At 38.6% G+C, this 23,951-nt stretch overlaps 1 protein-coding gene across 1 annotated transcript in view; it reads right to left on the reverse strand.

Annotated features, from left to right (window-relative positions):
- The window catches only part of LOC106083386 (LIM and senescent cell antigen-like-containing domain protein 1), a 70,178-nt gene extending 57,242 nt beyond the window's left edge, over positions 1–12,936 (reverse strand). The window contains exon 1 of the mRNA XM_059363256.1: positions 12,817–12,936. The gene's annotated coding sequence lies outside the window, so the exon portion shown is untranslated. The remainder of the gene's footprint in view (positions 1–12,816) is intronic.
- Between the last annotated feature and the right edge of the window lie 11,015 nt (positions 12,937–23,951).

Raw genomic sequence — 23,951 nt, forward strand, 5'->3', positions numbered from 1 at the left:
CATCAATAGACATTTGGAAGAAAAACTTTAACGTACAAAAATTTAGTGTTGTGAAATGTGTTATTTAAGTGGGTATCTAGAAGGCGGGCGCCTCTGAGAGGGAGGCCCTCTTGGCCATAGTTATGCCTATCACCTCTGACCGATTTCTAATTTGAAAGGGAGGTATATTGCCAACATTGCAAATTCTCAATCCAGAATCTAGGAAAAATCATAAATCGGTCACCTCTTTTGTTGGTATCCAAACTTCCTGTGTTGTGTGTTCGCATCGCAACATAGATTAGCCGCGTCCTTCGGCTACACAAGCCTCGCGTGCTATACTCCGCATTTGACAGGTCTATGTCCTCATAGAGAAGGGATACCTTCAATATTCAATCTCAACGTCGTCAGATCACCATTGCTGTAATTTGATTGAAGGATTAGCTTCAAACTTCTCCTTTTTTTACAATACATGTCCTCACCTTGTCATCCGTTGACGGAGTGAAGATGGTTTTTTTTCGCATTGGTCTGGATTGACCTTATTTCTCATGATGCACAGTGGGAGAAAATCAAAAAAAAAACTAGTTAAAATATGCCGTGTGATAACGGGTAGAGTTATCTGTTTGAAATTTAGAGCTGATGTATTAGCGATATTGTGTGCAAAATTTCAAGGTCCTAGGTTGTCCGGGCGCCTTTTGGCAGGCCCCTAAAGTTTGTCACCTCTGTATTTCGAAAAATGTTCAGGGCTGCCAATCTTCGTTTGTAGTCCGATTTCCAAGATTGAAAAAAAATCTAAGTTAATCCCGAATTGGAATATCTAAGTGACTCTTTTTGAATTTTACATACAAAAGTGCCCTTAAAAAATAAAGAAATTCTGTACGATTTTTTTTCGAAAATGTCCAAAATACCCCTTTCGGGCAAAGATGGTTTCAAAATCGGAATTTTTTAGTTAATTTTCTGTGGAGGCTACAAATATTGATAGGTGCAAAACATTTTGCATTTTGCATGGGCGTAGAGATAATGTTGCACCCTACATGAGCCGCTTTTCGAAAAAAATTACTGTACCCCTATTCCTGATAGAACCGATTGCAACTACGATACCCCTGGTAACAGAAGTTACATAGACTTCTATATGGATGGTTGACCAGGTGGGCTTTAGGGTATACCCTAAAGATTTAGAACTGGTCATATTGAAGAAGTTACCCGACCACTGCAGTGTATATCAAGCAGACATCCTTGCAATTTAGAATGTGGTGGAATGGCTATAATGTCATGTCCCTGGAGAACGCATTTCTGAACACAAAAACCGCCCTCGACTGTCGCAAATCTCTCAACGAGATGGCTGAACAGTTCAAAATTCACCTCTTCTGGGTGCCGGGCTACAGAGATATCCCAGGGAAAACTAAAGCAGGCTAGCTTGCGAGACTAGGAAATACCTTACACATTCCAGGGTATGCCTCTAGCCACATTTAAGCTAAGTTTCAGGACCAGGCCCGAACCATCCTTGTCATGGCTGTTAGAAGTCATACAAAAAACCATGTTTATAAGTTCAACCGAATTGGATAGTATGTGCGATTTTTACCATACTTGGCACAGTTCTCAACTCCACTTGCAAAATTTCAATCAAATCGGCTTAAAAAGTCAAATCTGAAAATCTGGTTATATGGGAGCTATATCAGGTTGTGGACCGTTTTGGATCATACTTGAACCAGTTAAAAAAAAAAACAAAAAAAAAAACAAGTAAAAGCGTGCTAAGTTCGGCCGGGCCGAATCTTATATACCCTCCACCATGGATCGCATTTGTCGAGTTCTTTTCACGGCATCTCTACTTAGGCAAAAAAAGGATATAAGAAAAGATTTGCTCTGCGATATCAAGATATGGTCCGGTTTGGACCACAATTAAATTATATGTTGGAGACCTGTGTAAAATGTCAGCCAATTCGAATAAGAATTGCGCCCTTTGTGGGCTCAAGAAGTAAAATAGAGAGATCGATTTATATGAGAGCTGTATCGGGCTATAGACAGATTCAGACCATAATAAACACGTATGTTGATGGTCATGAGAGGATCCGTCGTACAAAATTTCAGGCAAATCGGATAATAATTGCGACCTCTAAAGGCCCAAGAAGTCAAGATCCCAGATCGGTTTATATGGCAGCTATATCAGGTTATGAACCGACTTGTACTTTATTTGACATAGTTGTTGAAAGTAACAATGAAAAACGTCTTGCGAAATTACAGCCAAATCGGATAGAAATTGAGCCCTCTAGAAGCTCAAGAAGTCAAGTCCCCAGATCGGTTTATATGACAGCTATATCAGGTTATGAACCGATTTCAACCATTTGGGCACAGTTGTTGGATATCATAACAAAATACTACGTGCCAAAATTCATTCAAATTGGATAAGAATTGCGCACTCTACAGGCTCAAGAAGTCAAGACCCAAGATCGGTTTATATTGCAGCTATATCAGGTTATGAACCGATTTGAACCATACTTGGCACAGTTGTTGGATATAATAACAAAACACGTCGTGCAAAATTTCATTCTAATCAGATAAGAATTGCGCACTCTAGAGGCTCAAGAAGTCAAGACCCAAGATCGGTTTATATGGCAGCTATATCAGGTTATAAACCGATTTGAACCATACTTGGCACAATTGTTGGATATCATAACAAAACACGTCGTGCAAAATTTCATCCCAATCGAATAAGAATTGCGCACTCTAGAGGCTCAAGAAGTCAAGACCCAAGATCGGTTTATATGGCAGCTATATCAAAACATGGACCGATATGGCCCATTTACAATACCAACCGACCTACACTAATAAGAAGTATTTGTGCAAAATTTCAAGCGGCTAGCTTTACTCCTTCGGAAGTTCGCGTGCTTTCGACAGACAGACGGACGGACGGACAGACGGACGGACATGGCTAGATCGACATAAAATTTCACGACGATCAAGGATATATATACTTTATGGGGTCTCAGACGAATATTTCGAGTAGTTACAATCAGAATGACGAAATTAGTATACCCCCCATCTTATGGTGGAGGGTATAAAAACCAGTCAAAACAAAACATCTCAGGAGAAATTTTAGCCAAATCGGATGATAATAGCACCCTCTATAGGCTCAAAAAGTCAAGGTCCGAGATCTATTTATATGACAGCTATATCAAAACATGAACTGACATGGTCCGTTCACATTGGCCACCGCTCTACCTTTATATTTGTGTAAAATATTAAGCGAAAGTTTGCGTGCTTTCGACAGAGAGATATATATATTTTCAATCTAAAACATGCTGGTGTTTAATTTAATAACACTTCGTGTCAGCTAACCTGTCCCTCTTATATCTTATATCAATACTTTGAGGTGTTAAAAAATGTACTACGTAGTAAGTGCACCGTTCTTTTAAAATTAAGTGTATAATTATAATATAGCCCTTTCAGGTGTAGCAAACCTTGGTGTAATAGCACCAATCGTTGAGCTTTGGAGGTTCGCCCAGTAGGTGCACACCAACTTGTAACAAGCGCATTAGATATTGGGTTGCATTGCATATATATTTTTTGCAATTCAAAGAATGAAGTAATAGTTTTTGATTGATTTAAATTCATTGAGTTTAGAGAGCGCGCATGTTGTTGAACTAAAAAGCAGGTGGATTTCATTACGTTTACTTTTTCCCGCTGCATTGTAGTATTGAATGAATGAATTGACTGACGATTGCTGGTTCTGTCAGTCCGTTAATGAATTTATTTTTTTTTTTTCTGATATTCTTGTTTGGTTTTTATTGTTCAACTTACGATTTGTATATAGAAGAATGTATCAAAGCGGCGCCGGTATGATAACATCTATGGGGACAAAAGTATTTTGAAGGCGTTTTATATACATCACCGCTAGATGGGGGTATATTCTTTTTGTCATTCCGTTTGCACACACATCGAAATATCAATGTTCGTCCCCATAAAGTATATATATTCTTGATCGTCGTAAAAATCTAAGACGATCTATCCATGTTCGCCCAGCCGTCTGTCCACCTGTCTGTTGAAATCAGGCTGCAGTCTTTAACAGAGAAGACATTGAGCTGAACCTTAGCATAGATTTTTTTTTGTCCCATAGGCAGGTTATGTTAGAATATGAGCTACATCGGACTATTTCTTGATATAGCCCCCATATAGACCGATCTGCCGATTTAAGGTCTTAGGTTTATGGGTCAGCGAAATCGGATAACAAATTTATTCGATTTCGCTACAATTTGAGGCAGTGAGTTGTATTTAGCTCTCGACTCCCGTGTTCAATACGGCCTAGATCGGTCAATGTTTGGATTACTAAATTTCCCATGAACATTCCATTAAGGAACAGAGGATACTTCTCTCCTATCAATGAGTGCAGTGCGATTAATGTTAAACTCAATGATAGGGGGCCTCCTTTTTATTGCCGAGCCTCAACGGCGTGCCGCACTGCGACACCATTAGGTAGAGAAGTTTTATCATGGTAGAATACCTGACAAATGTAGCCAGCATTAGTAGGAGAAAACCACCTCCGAACATTTTTCTGATGTTCACGCAGGAATTTGAAGCCAGACTTTCGGCGCCATAGGCGCATATGCTTAGCTCTGCGCCACGATGGCCTCCTATGTTTGGATATAGGTGCCATATATACCGATCTCCTGTTTTAAAGTCTTGGGCCTGTAAAAGGCGCATTTATTATCTGATTGCGTTGAAATTTTACACAATGAGTTGAGTTAGGTCTCTATACAATCGTACCGAGTATGGTAAAGATCGGACTATATGTGGATATACCTGTCATATATACCGGTCTCCCGATTTAAGGTCTTGGTCCCATAAAGGCCTCATTTATTGTCCGATTTCGTTGAAATTGAGCACAATGAGTTGTATTAGGCCTCTCGACATTCGTATAGAGTACGGTCAAGATCGGTTTATATTTAGTTTACTACTACTACTACTAACTGGAGAATAAGTTAACTGTCACAGAACACATCCTACAGGGACTGAAGTAATAGTTTTCAAAGAATAAAAAGTTTCAATTGTATGACTTATGATTCTTCATTATTTTTTAATAAGTAAAAGCGTGCTAAGTTCGGCCGGGCCGAATCTTAAATACCCTCCAGCGTTGTACAAAATTTCAGCCAAATCGGAAAATTTACCGATTTAAACCATACTTGGCACAGTTGTTTATAGTCGAAACAAAACACCTCAAGCCTCAAATTTCAGCCAAATCGGATGAGAATTGTGCCCTTGTAAATTATTTCCAGCCGCCACACCCTCTATGGGCTCAAAAACAAGATTCAAGATCGATTTATATGGCAGCTATAACAGTTTATGGACCGATTGAAACTTTTCTTAGCACAGTTGTTGGAAGTCGTAACGAAACACGTCATGCATAATTTGAGCTAAATCGGATAGGAATTGCGCCCTCTAGAGCCTCAAGAAGTCAAGACCCCAGATCGATTTATATGACAGCTATATCAGGTTATAGACTGATTTCAACCATAATTAGTATAGATATTGGAAATCATAACAAAGCACCTCATGCAAAATTTCAGCCAAATCGGATAAGAATTCCGCCCTCTAATGGCTCAAGAAGTCAATATCCATGATCGGTTTATATGGCAGCTTCATCAAAACATGGACCGATATAGCCCATTTACAATCCCAACTGACCTACACTAGTATTTGTGCAAAATTTCAAGCGGCCAGCTTTACTCCTTCGAAAGTTGGCGTGCTTTCGACAGACAGACGGACGGACATGGCTAGAACGACATAAAATGTCATGACGATCAAGAATATATATACTTTATGGGGTCTTAGACGAATAATTCGAGGAGTTACAAACAAAATGACGAAATTAGTATGCCCCCACCCTATGGTAGAGGGTATAAAAAATCGCTTAATTATTGTTAAAAATTGCTTTTCTGTTAAATATATTTGCTTACTAATGTTATCTCCCTTAAAAATACTTGCAAAGTATACTCATCCTTTTCGAACTGACCCAGGACCTATCCTACGGTGCTAGAATGGTGGCAATTCGTCACCTCGAGTGACAAACCCTTATAAAAGTGATAGGTATTTTCCATGTAAGGGGACGAGAACTGAGACTGGTCCCTATCACCAGAGAACCTATTCCGTGACAGGTTTCGGACCTGTCCCATTTCCCGTAGGATGGATATACAATAGGTGCCGTATATATATTCCGATCTCCCGTTTTAAGGTTTTCCACACAAAAAAAACCACATTTATAAGCCGATTCCATGAAATGTGATACCGTAAGCTATCTTTGGCTTTTCGACATCCGTGCTATATATGGTTTAGATCGGTCTGTGTTTTGGATATAGCTGCCATAAAAAGGAGTTTTTTTTCTGTTTTACCGTCTTAAACAGTGAATTGTATTGGGTTGCCCAAAAAGTAATTGTCGGTAATATAGTAGTAATATAGTCGGCGTTGATAAATTTTTTCAACGGCTTGTGACTCTGTAATTGCATTCTTTCTTCTGTCAGTTATCAACTGTTGCTTTTAGCTTGCTTTAGAAAAAAGTGCGCGAAATTTTGTTTACATTTGTTTGTTTGGCGTCAATTTTAATATGGGTACCACATGTATTGAAAGAAATTCATTTAACAAACCGAATCAACGCTTGTGATATGCACCTTAAACGCAATGAATTCGATCCGTTTTTAAAACGAATCATAACTGGAGATGAAAAATGGATTGTTTACAACAACGTTAGTCGAAAACGATCATGGTCCAAGCATGGTGAACCAGCTCAAACCACTTCAAAGGCTGATATCCACCAAAAGAAGGTTATGCTGTCTGTTTGGTGGGATTGGAAGGGTGTGGTATATTTTGAGCTGCTTCCAAGGAGCCAAACGATTAATTCGGATGTTTACTGTCAACAATTGGACAAATTGAATACAGCCATCAAGGAGAAGCGACCAGAATTGGTCAATCGTAAAGGTGTCATATTCCACCAGGACAACGCTAGACCGCACACATCTTTGGTCACTCGCCATAAACTGAGTGAGCTTGGCTGGGAACTTTTGATGCATCCACCATATAGCCCTGACCTTGCACCATCAGACTACCATTTATTTCGATCTTTGCAGAACTCCTTAAATGGTAAAACTTTCGGCAATGATAAGACTATAAAATCGCACTTGGTTCAGTTTTTTGCAGATAAAGGCCAGAAGTTCTATGAGCGTGGAATACTAAATTTGCCAGGAAGATGGCAAAAGGTTATCGAACAAAATGGCAATTATATATTTGATTAAAGTTCATTCTAAGTTTTATTAAAAATGCATTTACTTTCTTTAAAAAATCCGCAATTACTTTTTAGGCAACCCAATATGATATAAGACCCTTTGACGAGCCATCGGGATGCATAGCGTGGCCGCCGCCTGGGTTCATATCCCGCCAACGAGAACACCTTAAAAATATTTTAAACGGTAGTTATCTCCTCACCAAATGCTAGCAACATTTGTGAATATTTCAGTCATGTAGAACTTCTCAACAAAGAGGTGTTACTTTTCAGTGACATGCCGTTCGGACTCGGCATAAAACAGGAGATCCCCTTTTCATTGAGCTCAAATTTGAATCGGGCAGCACTCAGTAGATATTGTGAGAACTTAGGTTTCCTCTGATTTGTTCCAAAACGGAATGTTTGGGAAACATTAAACCAGATCCCTCGACGTCCCCCAGTTTGGGTTCATAAAGGCAACAAAAGGTGGTTAACATTGTATGGCGGTGGGTATCCAAAGTTCGGCCTGGCCGAACTTATGCCAATTGTCAATTGTTGCTGGGTTTTATCATCATCACTCACAGTGCAAAAAAGGCCTTGAGCTGCGGCAGACATATTTTTTGATTAAGATTTAAGAATTTTGTGTGTTTTTTTTCTTTTTTTATAGTACATACATATTTTGATAAGACACCAACACCACTACCACCTGCTTGTTATATCTCAAAAGATTGCAACACAGTTTTATTGTCAAATATATTATCAAGTCACTTATTATCAAATAATATTGTGTTGCTCACAATATTTGTTGAGCTATAATAAATGCCGCACCTTTTTGACTGTGCCGGACCACTTTGACTCTGATCACAAGAAAAAAGTCAATTGTTAGAATGCTTCCACATTATCTGTCGTTCCATAATGACTGACTAAACATTTAATTTGTTTACCTATTGGGCAATATCAACATTTCATTTCAACATAAACATGATGATTTGGCGACGCAGTAAAAAATGTCAATTTTTTTCTTTTACGAACAAAAAAAATTAAAAACAAATTAAGAAAAGCAATTGTTAAAGTTCTAACAGTGGCTACAAAAAAAAATTCTAAAAATAGCACACTATATTGCGTTTTATTCAAATTCAGTGTTACGATCAAATTTTATGGTAATTTTATTGTTATAATATCGTTGAAGAACATTTTATGAAACTTTGTTTTTCAAGATAATTAAATTTAAATGTGTTTTTGGAGAGATTTTTCAGAGATTTTGGTTTTAAGGAGCACCTTCTTCTGTTATATAAAAACGAAAGTGTTGCGCTTTGTTTGTTCCGAATAGACTCAAAAACCGATTATGATATTTCACAGATGATGGAGTTTAGCCCCTCCCGGAGATAATAGGGTACTTCATTTTGTGATATCCGCGACGGGGGCGAACACTCTTCCTCCTAACCCCAAATTTTGAAAAACGTCAGATCTCGAAGATGGGTGCATCGATTTAAGTGCAATTTTGTATGGTAATCAAAACACACAAAATTTGCAAAACCTTGGGGTCAAATAACAGAGGGGGATGCGCTACCCTAAAACCCACCCAAACGGACATGCTTCTCGATTGGGACAAAATGGGTTTTAAATTAAAGGTATTTAAGAGTAGAGTACGAATTTGTTATAAGAATTCGACCTCTGGTGTTGGGAGGACCGCCCCACACCAAAAAAACGGCCAAAAATGATATGTTAACCCGTCAACCGGGTCAATATGGAACTTATATAAAAATTAGGGCTCAAGTCCCCAGAGGGCCTCCGCACACCAAAAACCACTCGCAAACGTTCATGTAGTCCGATCGGGACAATATGGGACTCAAACTAAAGGTACTCGAGAGTAGAGTACGAAACTTATTTAAAGGTTTAGGATCTATTCCCAGGCGGGTCACCCTACCTAAAAATAATGCACCAAATGGACATGTAAACAAAATTATATAAAAATTTGGCTCAATTCCCGGGAGTCTCCCCATCCCAAAATTATGCCCCAAATGACGATGTATACCTACGGGACAATATGGGATTCTATAGAAAGGTATTTGAGAGTTAAATACGAATATAAATAATTTTCAAATTTGAACCGCGTTAAAAGGTGGCCGCAAAAACTAATGGGTGTAGCGAAGCACACCGGTTCAGCTATTTTTTTTATAAATTTTGTGTCAGAAATATTTATGGAAGATTTCTGAAAATTTTATCGTAGAGATGAATTCTTAAGAGTTTTAACTTTAGAAATTTTTTTTAGAAGGTTGCTCTAATTAAAGCACACAACAAGTCGATTACTGGCTTGGGCGTATGTCCATAGTGGAATGGGGCGGATTAATATCTGCACCCTCTTCTCAACCTAACCCTTTTAAGCTCTTTTAAGGCAAATTACCCAGTTTAGCCATTCAATTCAGGCATCTACAGAACTCTAGAATGCCAAGAGGACCAAGTGCCCATCGTCCTGTGTCCATCCTGACGTTTTAATGACCATTAATGACTCTTATCAGCAGCCCGAATCTGGGCTGTGGAGTCGAAATCGAGCAATTTTTCCTGACCTAGGAGTCGAAAAAATTACCTCGACTCCGAATTTGGGCAAATCAAAAAAAAAAAAAAAAAATTATATTAAAAAAAAGATTTTAGTCTTTAGAAAAATTTCATTAAACTTTTGTAATTAAATTTTGTCATTGAAATTTTAGCTCTAGAAAATTTTTTTTGTTTGTTTCTTTTTCGAGACGAGCTCAATGATCGGAGATTGCAAATGGAAAAGGAAAGCCAAAGATAGCAACACACACCAACCACTATATGATGCGTTTTGTCTTTGGTTAAAAGACTTTTCAACCATATTAGGTGTGATGGCTTCAAAGGCCGTGCGTTGGTTAGTTGTATTTGAAACGTATTAATTGCGAAAACGCATCTATGATACAATAACCACATTAACCACGCTTGACAACCTTGTCTATTAGCTGTACATTTTCCCAATGCATGTGTTTTTGTGTAATGCCCCGGAGCCCGGCCGGGATTCAAATCGGTCCACGTTTTGATAAAGTTCCCCTATAAACCGATCTCCCGATTATACTTCTCTTGAGGGCGTAATTCACATCCGATTTGGATGAAATATACGAATGTTGGAGGTCATAGGAGAAGTCGTTGTGCAAAATTTCAATTAAATCAGACAAGAACTACGCCCTCTAGGGCTCAAAAAGTATAATCGGGAGATGGGTTTATATGGGATTTATATCAAGTTTTAGACCGAGTTGAAGTTGATGAAAGAAGTGGATGTGCAAAACTTTAGTAAAATCGGATAACAAATCGGGATACCCCCTCTATAGGCTCAAGAAGTATAATCGAGAGATCGGTTACAGAGGTGCTATATCAAAACATGTACTAATATGGCCCATTTACAATCCCAATCGACCTGTACTAATAGGAAGTATTTTTAAAAATTTCAAAGGCCTAGCTTTACTGCTTCAAGAGTAAGAGTGTTTTCGATATAAATACAGACGTACAGACAGACAGGCGGACGTACATACGGACGGACATGGCTAAATCGACTCAGAATGTCAGATCAATATTTCGCCTCAGATCAATATTTCGCTGTGTTACAAAAGAAATGCACAGTGTTGCCTCTTAATGTATTCGTTGGACAAAAATAGTTAGAGTTAGAATAGGTCTCTTAAATTTTACACCGAGTTATATTTGTTTGTAATATAGATAAAGATTTAGTATGGTCCAAAACGGTCCATAACCTGATACAGCTCCCATATAAACCGATCTCTCGATTTCACTACTTGAGCCTCCAGAGGTAGCAATTATTACCTCATTTATCTGAAATTTTGCATAAAGACATCTGTTAAGAGTCTCAACAACTACCACAAGGATGGTCCAAATCGGTCTATAAGCTGAAATAGCGATCGGGAGATCGGTTTATATGGAAGCCTCCAGAGGGTGCAATTATTATTCGATTTCGCAGATATTTTGCACAATTACTTCTCCTATAGTACAATTTTGTGACTCTCAAAAACTCCTGTAATTATAATCCAAATAATTAATATAATCGATATAGCTCTTATATAAACCAATCTCTGGATTTGAGTTTTTAAGCCTATAGATGGCGTTTACTTTAATTTACGATTTTATCCCTGAATGGTATTTTCCGTTTTACCGATTTCCGGGGACTTTAGTACAATTTTACGACGACCATTGTTGTAGAATATTTTGATATGCTATAATCCCAATTTAAAAGTTTTTAACCCCGTTTCCAGAAAGGGGCCGATAAATCATTATTTAAAAAAATAATCCAAAATATTCAATTGGTTCAAGTTTGTGTATCTGAAATTTCGATTTGTCCATTTTTGTCCACCAGGGCAACACTGTGCGGCGGAGGGTATAATAAAATACGAAGCCTGTCTCGGCCAACATTCCAAGAGCACTGTACAGAAAAAATATGTTGGAAATCGGCCTGAAAATTTTTTCGAAAAGCCGAGTTGACCAAGTTTCGGGGCCTGTCAAGAGGCGCCCGGAACCCCTAGGCCCTTTTTTCAAAGAAATATCTCAAAGGGCAATTTTTTCCATTTTGTTTTTGTTCTTCCCAACTGTTCGTCTTGTCATTTCTGCTTATGGCTTCAGCAGCACTAATGGCCACTCCTGGTGGACCATGCACTAATGAAGCAATTGGGCCAGTCGAGTGGAGTATGGCGTTGTCATCTTTTATTTAGAGAAGATTTCTTAAAATTTTTTCTCTTGAGAAAATATTTTTTTAGAAATTTTATTTTAAGAGAAAATTTAAAAAAATTGTTTAACGAATATTTCTAAAAATTTAGTTTTTAATGAAAATTTCATTCAATTTTTTTTTAAGAAAAAAATTTTCTTTTTTTATTTTACTTTTGTCGATTATTCCTTATTCCACAACAATTCGTGTGCTTTAACTACTTCGACGTAGCTTTAGGTAATCTGGTATTGCTTGGCTTAAGCAAAAGGTAAGTCGTAATGTCAAACCAAAGCCAAAGATTATCAAATGTTCTAAACTGTTTTGGTTCTGACCTTTCAAACTTTTATAAATAATTAGAAATTTAATTAATTTTTTAATTCAATTTTTATGACGAATTAAACATTTTACGAACATAGTAATCAAACATTTCTAAAACTTGGTTTGAATTTAGGTAATAAAACCATTGACAATTCAAAATTTTGTTGTGCCATCAATTCACTTGAGATGAAATTGTCTGACTTTTGGATTTGTAATCATGCATCCATTAAATTAGTCTGTGCAAAGGTTTATTATCAACTACATCGAGGCTGTTAACCCTTGAGTAAAACTGTAATGTTTGATATGGTAAATTTGTGTTTGCTTTCCATTCCCACCCCGGTGTGAGACATCATGCTTAAGTCAATATATTTATGAAGATAAGCCACCCTCATCCAGGGTTTATACAGATTTTGTGTTATACAGAGTCTATAATATTTTCTTTTCTACATTTTAAACTAAATTTTGATTTTCTTTTGCCAACCATTGATCTTTTCTTTTAAAATAATTATTACTATAAAAATTTTAATATTTACTAATTAATGTTAATTATACGCACCTGCGTTTCGCTTATTTATATAACTCATTCGCCACAAGAGCTTTAGTTGCTTATCTAAAACCCTTCTGATAGAAATCTTCCGTTCAAAAATAAATCAATCAAACCACACTTGCTCACTTCTGGATTGGTAATTAGTCATACGCCAAGTGAATCAGTTCAGAGATTAACATGGCGTATGACAGTATATATATCACTGGACATTGCTGCCTTTAAGCTGTTACACCTGATTAAAACTGAACAATTTGCAACGGAAAATTTGTATTCCATTCTTACCTTGATATTAGATATCAGTTGTAGTGACATAACGATTTTTCCTTGTAATGAAATCTCTCAGATAATACCATCATACGATGAGGCATTACGTTGGAATCTTAAATATCTTGTTAAACGTATTATCAAACAGAATTTTTATTGTATTGTATTTGCATGTTTGAAACCACACATCATCGACTTTCATAATATTTTTTGCATCTCACATTCATTCTGGTTTTTTGCTTGGTTGATTTTAATAGTTTAATAAAAATGTATGTCCTTCACTTGTAATGAATAGAAGAATATATATACACATAGAAACTAAAAAACGTTTCTAATAGAGAAACTAAATGGTTATTTTGCATTTTCAGTGCCATGTATATAAATTGTAATTGTTTTTGAAAAATGAGAAAGTGAAGAGTACACGTGTAAATACTTAGTCATATAACCAATCCCTTCCAAATGTCAACCTCTTAAACACGAAATATTTCCCGTTTCCCACTTATAAAGTTTAGAAGACCTACCATAGACAGAAGACGTGTACGTGTAAATACGTACGCCCATCCTATCTAGATTAGAGGAATTATTGGCAGTGCCTATGTGAGGTTGAGACAGTAGATGGGCAGGACCCTACAACCTTGTCAACTTCAAAAAATAACCAATTGTCCTGAGGTTAACCACTCCCGAATGCATTTTAATAACCATGAATTGTGAATCGCCGCCAATATTACGAGGGTTCTTTATTAGAGATACATTAACAAATAAGCTAGTGACCACGGACAGCGTTCACTGGGCACTATTTCCCTTTGAGCCTTACAAGTCTCCCTAAGATGTGTCAGGAGTCTTTTGAGTGTTTGTCAGACTGATATGTTTGTTTGTTTTGGGTATGTCTAAGGCTATCCTATGTGACCCAGTCTTGGAAGAGTCCAAGGCGGAGATGCTGTTATATAGTGAGGCCAAGGATTTCAGGTCTACAAGTCTTTCTTCCTCTTTCGTTAAGACGTTGGACAGGATTTAGGATTTGCATATTACGAACAAGCTGGGTGTTTCATACTTCTCCGGATATCAGCATCCTTTCATCAAGGGAAGAATAGCTGTGTTCATCACCCGGAGACGCTTACAAGGATTTTACCTTGGCAGTTTTTTTAGTCATTGAGGGGGCCTTCAATAACGTTCATTCGTTTGCCATAGAGGTGAGCTTGATAAACGCGGAAATAGAGGAGGGAGCGCCGACTTGAATAATGAACATGCTTCTGAATAGGACTATCACCGCGAGCATAAGAGACAGGTCGGGGGGACAGGTCGCGAGCAAAGGCGCCCGCCATGAGGGGTGCTCCTCAGGTTGTGTCATTTCACCGCTCTTATAGATAGACCGGATATAGGTAGACCGGATTCTTGTGTAACTTACGACAAAAGTGGTCAAGGAAATGCGCGTATGACCTAGTTAATCTTGCAACGGGCAAATTGTGTCTACAGGTACTGTAACGTAGTTCACCCTAGGTGCTAAAATGTCGTTCACCCTAGGTTGAAAAGTGTGGATTGAGCGTGAACGTTAGGAAGACGGAGGTGGTATTGTTCACACGGAGAAGGAGAGTTACCGAGATTAGTCTTCCCTCTCTGCAGGGTGTGGCACTGGAACTGTTAGGATCAGCCAAATTCTTTGGTGTGGTTCTGGACAGCAGAACATGCGACACATGTGAGGCATATTGATAGGATTAACTGAAATTCATAAACTGAAATTCATATCCAGTGCCATGATCTAGAGCGTTGAAGGTATTACTGGAAATCCTATACATTAGGGAACAGGCTGAGAGAACATTGTTTAGACTACTGCAGCTAGACCCACTTAGCGGGCTGTCATCGAGACACACTCGTATATTAGATAGTGCCATGATAGATCGTCGGAATGATTTCCAGGTAGAGAAAGTAAATGTTAATGGAAGATTGGTGGTTCAAGTGCCTACTATAGAAAAAGGGGCAGAAAGGAAGTATTAGGTTTATTTATTTTAATTTATTTACAAGTCAAACGAAGATGAAGAACGGCACTGAATGTAGTGTCTACCCCGAGCTCGGTATTGATGTATCTCTATGCATGCGCAACGAGTACAGCATTTTCCAAGCGAAATCTATGCAATGACAAGGTCAGCCGATATCTTTTTGTCGATGAACACCGACCGAAGCAATATCTATATATTCAGCAGCAGTCAGGCGGCACTGAAGGTTAGCACTCGTACGGGTTCAAGCTGCAAGGGCGTGGACCGATGTAGAGATAGTCTACTGCGGCTACAAGGGAACCATTATCTGTCTCTATGCTGGGTATCAGGACCAATCTCTCTCTCGGAAATCTTCTATGTGCTTGAGGTGCGATCAGAAATGATCATATCTGTCGATGTGCCCCGATAGAGTCGCTAAATGTCATTCTCGATATTATGCCTTTGCACCTATATATTGTGTGAGTGGTGAAGGCTCTGGCACAGCGTGAGGTCAAAATTGTTAAGAAGATGCTTTAAAGCATGGATAATGCTGTGAGGTTCTGCTGGGTCTCAGGCCATCAAGGTGTGGCGGGATACGAAGCCGCCAACGAGCACACCAGGTATGGCTCGCTGGTTGCCGCAGATCTAGCTACGGAATCAGTGAGCACTCCACTGTTAGAGATTCTTGATAGGGCGAACGTCTTCTAATATGACTGCGTGAATAAGGCGCGGGCTGGTGCTTTGGGTGTCAAGGGTCGCTTATCCTGTGACTGAGAAAGCATGACTTCAGACTGCTGACAGGAGTGCTAACTCGTCATTTTAATGTCATGTCCATGACGTAGAGCTGGGCGCAAGCAGCGGTAAATTTCCGAGGAGTTGGATATAGTCGAGCACTGTTGTGTCACTGCCCCGCAATTGGGAGGAGAAAATACAGGGTAATAGGTGAACACCTCTTTTCTTGCCTGGATTCCCTCCAGGCACTTAGTCCTTGTTCTGTGGTTGCCTCAATGGCTGGACTGGATCATACCCTCGCCAATGATAATTGTTATATCTCACCATAGGATGGTGTGCCTTAAGAGTGAAGAGGTTAGAGCTGGCAAACTATCGATATTTCTCTTAATATCGATAGTATCGATGCTATCATTTATTTCCCATCACCTATATTTCAAACGAAAATGAGAGGTAAAAATCAAGAGATCGATTTATATAGAAGCAATATCAATGCACAGACTGAATGAAACCAAATGTAATAAAGTCAGTTGGAAGTCATGAAAGAAATCATTGTACAAAATTTAAGCCCAATCGGATTAAAATAGCGCCCTCTATAGGCGGAATATGTCTTATAGGATTCATTTAGTGTCGGATCGCTTATTTTTGCTCAATTTTGCAAAAAAAAATAACTTTGCCGATAGTATCGATATGAAAAATATCAATTGATATTCAGACAAAAAAAAAAAAAAATATCGATAGTGCCATCGATATTTTGCCAGCTCTACTCTGCACCCACTAGAGCTGGCAAACTATCGATATTCGCAACATTCGATATTTTTAGTAAAAAATCAAAAACGATAGTAACTTAAAAATTAATTTTCTATCGTTAATTTTCCATCACCTATATTTCAAACGAAAATGAGAAGTAAAAATCAAGAGATCGATTTATATAGAAGCTATATCAATGCACACACCGAATAAAACCAAATTTAATAAAGTTAGTTGGAAGTCATGAGAGAAATCATTTTAAAAAATTTAAGCCTATAGGATGAAAATAGCTACCTCTATAGGCGCAATGTGTCTTATAGAATACACTCATGATACACTCCTCTTTCTGGAAGACGATTTCTTTCAGACTAAGCGTAGTACTACATTCCGAATAAAGGCTGCACTCAGAGAAATTTTTAAGTAAACCCAGCAAAAACGTTTGCTGTAATAACAAAAAGCCTGCTGAAAATGAGACAACAGTAATTTTGTATGCCTTACAACTTCTTCCTTTTGTTTACCTTTTGCGAGACAACTTCAAATCGAGGATAAGGCCCAGGTATTTCGCCTCCTTTGGTAATTCTCCATAAAGAGACAGGACATAAAATTCCGTAAATTTCCTCAGAGTGAATAGGTGTAACTATTTGCCGATTTGATATCATAAGCCCCTTGTTAGATGGCATTCTTTCCGATTTTGATGACATGTGGTACTGTGAGTGCTGTCGGATTCAAGTATTTTAGTTGACAGATAGGTTAATAGTCTGACATCAAACTCATTTAGAAGTTTTCGTCCATTGTGGGACCACAGGAACAGGCGAAGAAAAATACCTTTTAGTTCCTATTGTTGAACCATCCAGATAGTTCTAAAAAGCCCTACAAATTACGAATGTTCATATCCGCTAATTCGGAAAAGTTCTCAAAGAATTCGGACAAGTTATCAAGTTCCCAGAAGGAGTTCTTAAATGGAACTCCTTCTGGCTGCCGGTGCCGGACACACATAAAAGCTATTCTATAGCCTCATTTTTCTCAACTTCCTCACAGCTTCTGCAGAAGACGTTACATGAAACCTTCAGTCTGTCAGCATGTTTGCCGATCAGACAGTGATAGGGACCACTTTGTTAAAACCGATTTTGAAGGAAGTTCCGCTGTGCTAAGCCTATTCGGTTAGAAATTTTACTAACATGGCTAATAGCCTCACAAATTTTGCTAAGCAACAACAACCGATGAAATATGTTTCAGCAATTAAACCCAGACATTAAGCGTAATAGGCGGAATTGTTAACCTATAGGCCAAGTTGTTCAATATTAATAGAACACACACCCATTATTCGAAATTTTAGGAATTTCTTATTGTTTTTATGAAATTTAAATTTTTCATTTCAAAATGTGTTTTTTTACATTAACGAAAATACTTAGTCTAGTTCCACTGTACTTTCTGCTTATCTCAACTTCTCGTATACCATATCTAAGAAAATAATTTAATTCACACTCCCGTGTAGATCACGTGATCTTAGAAAACTTGTGGGCTATGAAGGCACTGCTGCTCGTGCTTGCCGTAAATAAATTTAGAAACATGAGCTGGCAATGATTCGAAGCAAACTAATGTTGATGACGACGATGATGTTCGTGACTCATCCGTAATGGTTGCCGGCGGCTACAACACAATGTTCTAAATTTTCAAAAAGCACCACCCTTCCAAATTGAAAACTAATATTCCCCCATTAAACAAAAAAAAACAGAATGCAGTCACTAAAAGCCTCATTGCCACCAGCATAAATAACAACAACAATAAATTCTTTCATAATTCAATTTGTTTATAAAATTAAGTCTTCGCTTAAAAAGTCATTAGGGGTTTTTTGTTGTTTCTTTTCACAAATAAAGTGTTTTAAATGAGCCTTAAGAGACGATTAAGAATTTCATAAATTTTCAGTAAATAACAACATAACATAAAGCATCTGAGTTTGTAAATTTTGGGTAATTTCAATGATGCGCATGTAGGAGGAGAGTTTTTTTTTTTTTTTTTTTGAACAGAGAAATAAATTTTTTGTTAAAAGAATCGAATACCACACCGATGGCTTTGGTGCAGGCACCTACTTCTGCAGAAGCAAAGAAGGAAATGTGGTAACTGATACAGGTAGTGTGCTTTGGATATGGAAAAAAATGTTTCCCAGCTGCTAGAGTCCGACGTAGCGGCAATGGGGTTACCGCTGAACCAATCCCTGATGATAGTACAGAATGTTGACCTCCTAGTTGGAATGAGGTCCAAGTATAAGTGACCCAACTGAAAAACAACAAGGCAGCAGAAGCCGATGTGTTGACCGCTGAGCTATTTAAAAACGGAGGAGGCACGCTGATAAGGCGCATTCATCAGCTCGTCAGCGCCATTTGACTGGAAGAATGCATACCCGATGATTGGAACCTCAGCATACTTTGTCTCGTACACAGGAAAGGAGACAAGCCGGAATGGGCCAACTAGAGATGTGCAAGTGAGTTGTCGTGTCACACCTAAGTCAAGTGATTCGTGAGTGAGATCTAAATCCAATCGCGTGATCGTGCGTGACCGTGATTGAATTAAAATTTGTTAGTGAAATCCTGCTCACGACACTAATCATGACTCACGAGTAAATCACGATTCACAAAACACCCACGACTCATGAGACACTCACGACTCACGAGATACTTACGACTCACGACACACTCACGAAACACAAATCGCGTAACGGTCACGACTCAATAGAAAATCACGGCTAACCCTAAATACTCTCGAGCGTACTGTGTAAAAGATTATAACATAAAGTCAATGAGATAATAGGGTCCTATCAATGCAGAGGCCACCGCAGCTCAGAGTTTAGCATATCCGCCTATGACGCTGAATACCTAGGTTGGTTAATCCCCATCCTAATGCTGGCGACATTTGTGAGGATCCATGCCATTTGAAAGAATGGTATGGCAGCCATGTAAACACTTTTCCCCAAAGAGGTGTCGCACTGCGGCACTGCTATAAAAAGAAAGGTCCCTATTATTGAGCTTAAATTTGAATCGGACAGCACTCATTGATATGTGAGAAGTTTGCCCCTGTTCCTTAATGGAAGGGCAAATTTGTATTTTTATCAATGCCGCTTTAGACCTTCCAAATTCTGAAAAAGACTCGAGAAGCATATGTCAACTGTTACCATCCTTCGTTGACTACAAAGCCGCCATCGACAACCTGAACGAATAAGGCTGTCCAAGCCATGTCTGAGTTTAATAAGACTCTGCGGGATGACACTTTCTGATACACGTTCCTCAGTAAGAATAGGAAAGAATCTCTTCGAATCTTTCAATACCAAACGAGGTTTCAGACAAGAAGACAGCTTATCGTGTGATCTTTTCTGGAATCTTCTCCAGCGAGATGCAAATGTAAATAGATATGGCACACTACTCACAAGAGAACACATGCATTCGCCTACGCAGACGACATCGATATCATGAGTCGGTCATCGGAATCGAAAGAGAATCAGTGAAAGTGGGTCTGGCAGTAAGGGGAGATAAGACAAAATGGATGGTATCAAATCGCACACCACCTTTAACACCCGACCAATAATGATAATGAAGAAAGTTGGTAGTAACAACTTTGAGATAGTCAGCAACTTTATCTATCTCGGCACCACCGTAACCGAAACGAATGACACCAGTTTTGAAATAAAGCTAAGAATAATACTGGCAAACAGATGCTACTTTGGATTAAGCAAGCAGTTTAGAAACAATGCCACCTTTCGACAGACGAAGTTTACACTATACAAGACACTGATACTATCCATGCTGTTATATGGTTCCGAGGCATGTGTACCTGTGATAGCAGACGAGGCAGTGCTAAGAGTGTTTGAGAATAAGATTCTTCGTAAAATTTATGTATCAGTTTGCATTTATGGAGTGTAACGGTGACGTATGAACTGTCCTTTCACGGGATATTTGCCATATGATTGTCACCACGGCGAGAATTTCATTGAATTCAAGACTTCACTCGCCGAAATCTTTTTGGCGCTGGCGTTTGGGAATGCTAACAGTATCATTATAACGATTTATGATGCGATGCGGAAAACATTTTGTTCATTTTGAGGTGTTTGAGTTCGCCAACAATAGCCGGTTGTGATTTTCCAGCCAAATATAACGCAATCACAGAATTAGACTAGAACTCCATCACAAATAACTATTTGTTTAAACAAACTCAGAAGAAAAAGCTTTTGATGGCTTGTAAATAATATAATGTGCTGTCTATAAATCAAATATCATGTAGCTGTCATTGCTAGTTCGAACTTATTAACGCTTCATGCCTGTAGATGTTTCCGAACCCTAGATAGCCTAGAGCCTATTGGTGGGCTTTAATCTCATATCAAATTTTAAGCCTAACTTTAACAAGTAGAAAGGCATTAAGGTAGGCCGAGCCGAACTTTGGATACCCACAACCTCGGGTACATATGTAAACCACCTTTCGTCATAAACCGGTGGCAAATGCATAATTTATGCCCCCATAGCAGCTATATCGAAATATCATCCATTTTGGACCAAAATCGACACGGATATTGAACGGTCTAATAATATAAGTCATTAATCAACAAAATATTGGTCTTTTTGTAGCCATATCAAAATATAGACCGATCTGAACCATATGTACACGGATGTGGAAAACATAAGTCACTGTATCGAATTTCAGCGAAATCGGATAATAAATGTGCCTTTTATGGGGCTAAGACATTAAATCGAGAGATCGGTCTATATGGCAGCTATATCCAAATCTAGACCGATCTGAACAAAATTGAAGAAGGATGTCGAAGAGCCTAACACAACTTACTGTCCCAAATTTCGACGACATGGGATAATAAATGCGCCTTTTATGGGTCCAAAACCTTAAATCGAGAGATCGGTCTATATGCCAGCTATATCCAAATCTGGACCGGTCTGAACCAAATTGAAGAAGGATGTCTAAGGGCCTAACACAACTTACTGTCCCAAATTTTGGCAAAATCGGACAATAAATGCGCCTTTTATGGGTCTAAAACCTTAAATCGAGAGATCAGTCTATATGGCAGCTATATTCAAATCAGGACCGATCTGAGCCAAATTGAAGAAGAATATCGAATGGCCTAACGCAACTCACTGTCCTGAATTTCAGCGAAATCGGATAATAAATGTGGCTTTTATGGGCCTTAAACCCTAAATCGGCTAATCGGTCTATATGGGGCTATATCAAGATATAGTCCGATATAGCCCATCTTCAAACTAACTTAGGGAGAAAATAAGAATCTGTGCAAAGTTTCAACTCAATATCTCTATTTTTAAATACTGTAGTGTGATTTCAACAGACAGACGGACGGACATGTCTAGATCGTTTTAGATTTTTACGGTGGTCAAGAATATATGTACTGTATAGGGTCGGAAATGGATATTTCGAGGTGTTGCAAACGGAATGACAAAATGAATATAAAATGGGATTTTTTATTGTTTCTATTTGTAATAGAAATAGAGAAACCTACAGTCTGCAGCCGGACAAAATCCGATTGTATCACTTCAAATAACTTACAAATATCTCTATCCGTTCAAAAATGACAGATGTTTCCTTTTTCCACAAAAAACTGGGTACACTTTGCTTGAGGGATTTTTTAACAAAAATATTAGATTACAACTGTGCCATTGTTCTTACACCCTTTCCTGTACAAGTAGTGATTGTGGATTTGAAACAGTGGTAAAATTGCGGCATTCTAGTACAGCTCTTTCCCAAAACCCCTTAATTTTTCTCATTTATTTTTGCTTTTGAATTTGGCAAATGCAGTTAGTGAACAGTGATTTCCGCTTGCAATTCTAAGAAACTACAATACGAGGTGATTGTTTATCAACACAAAATATTGGCAAAGGATCAACAGGTCCTATACATTTCGCAATAAGTACATGATGTGACAGTGATCTGCATCTGTATTTCAATCAACATTGGATGTACCAACAACAAATATCACTATAATTACTTCGTTTTATACGTATTTTATGCACTCAACGTTTTTCGATCAGAGAAGTAAACAAAGACAGTGCGTCAAATAGAGCGGGGTTGGGAGAGCAACAGATATAAGAGAGCATTAACAAATCGAAAATAATAAAAATTTTATCGATACAAGACTAATAACAATGGATTTCTCTGGCATTTGTGTGTTGTAGTAGTGACTATGGTGACGGTGGCTGGTACCACCAAGCAGCCATCTATCTGAATGCAAACGGAAAAAGTGGGTGTAGAATAAACAATGCTCAGATAATTGCAGCTGGTGCTGCTGCATACTCAATAGTCAGCAACAACAACAATAACAACAACTAGTTGCATTAGTGCCAAAGCTGTTGAGGAGATATGAAAGAAAAACGATGAGCCGACGTATGCACACCGACGTCATAGACTTGCATGCAGCCAGCAAGCAACACACCCCGAATATCCGTCGACAGCCAGAATGACAGATGTACGACGGACATTGTACCTATAGATAGACAGACAGGCAGGCAAGCAGAGATACGGGCTTGAAAATCTCACGCCAAACCCCACCGTCATTCCAACTAAGAAACAATTGTGGCACATATAAAGAAAACAAGAAAAATGTAAGCACAACAAAAGAAAAATAATCAAGCAAAACAAAATTCCAAAGAAAAAAAACACAGAAAACAAGATCTGTCAAAAAGTGTGGCTAAGTGATTTCGTTTTTCTAGAATTTTTTTCTAAGCCAGTAATCGGCTTGTGTGCGCTCTAAAAACTATGAAGTAACCTCTATAAAGAGAATTTTGAGCTAGGAATTCCGTGCTACTTACAAAATCCTCAATTATTTTCAATACCACTTCCCTAAGTTGGTTCATGTGTCCCCACCAAAGTGCCGGTATCTGTTAGACGCGAAAGCAGGGCAAAGACAAAGGAAATGCTCCAACGTCCCATCATCTTCCCCGCATACCCTACACATGCTATCACTTGCCGCACCGATTTTACAAAAGTGATATCGAAGTCCTATGTGTCCCGTTATGATACCAATAGCTATACTGACCTACTTCTTACTTACTTTCAGTAATGACCACGTCTTCTCACGATCTGGATCCCCCATAGGATTTTCGCTGTCCTACCGACTGTTTCGCTGTTCCACAGGGTTGCATGCGCATTCGTCGCCCCCTCCCTTATATCGGACTGTGTCGACCAGAAAGACTTCGGGTTAACCAAGTTTATTGACGGCAGTCCTCTGGCCTTCACCGCCATATTGTCTGCCCTTTCATTCCCTCTCACTCCGTTATAGCCCGGCATCCAAAGGACAAGGACAGAGAAGGCGTTGATCTCCTTACACTGCAAGACTGTTCGTGACCTTACCGTCCTGGTTGTAATAGCCCTTATGGCAATTTTACTGTCGGTAGAGATGTTCATACTCGACGTCGTCGCGTTAGC

This window comes from Stomoxys calcitrans, chromosome 2 (assembly GCF_963082655.1).
Source record: "Stomoxys calcitrans chromosome 2, idStoCalc2.1, whole genome shotgun sequence".
In the NCBI taxonomy this organism is placed as follows: Eukaryota; Metazoa; Arthropoda; class Insecta; order Diptera; family Muscidae; genus Stomoxys; species Stomoxys calcitrans.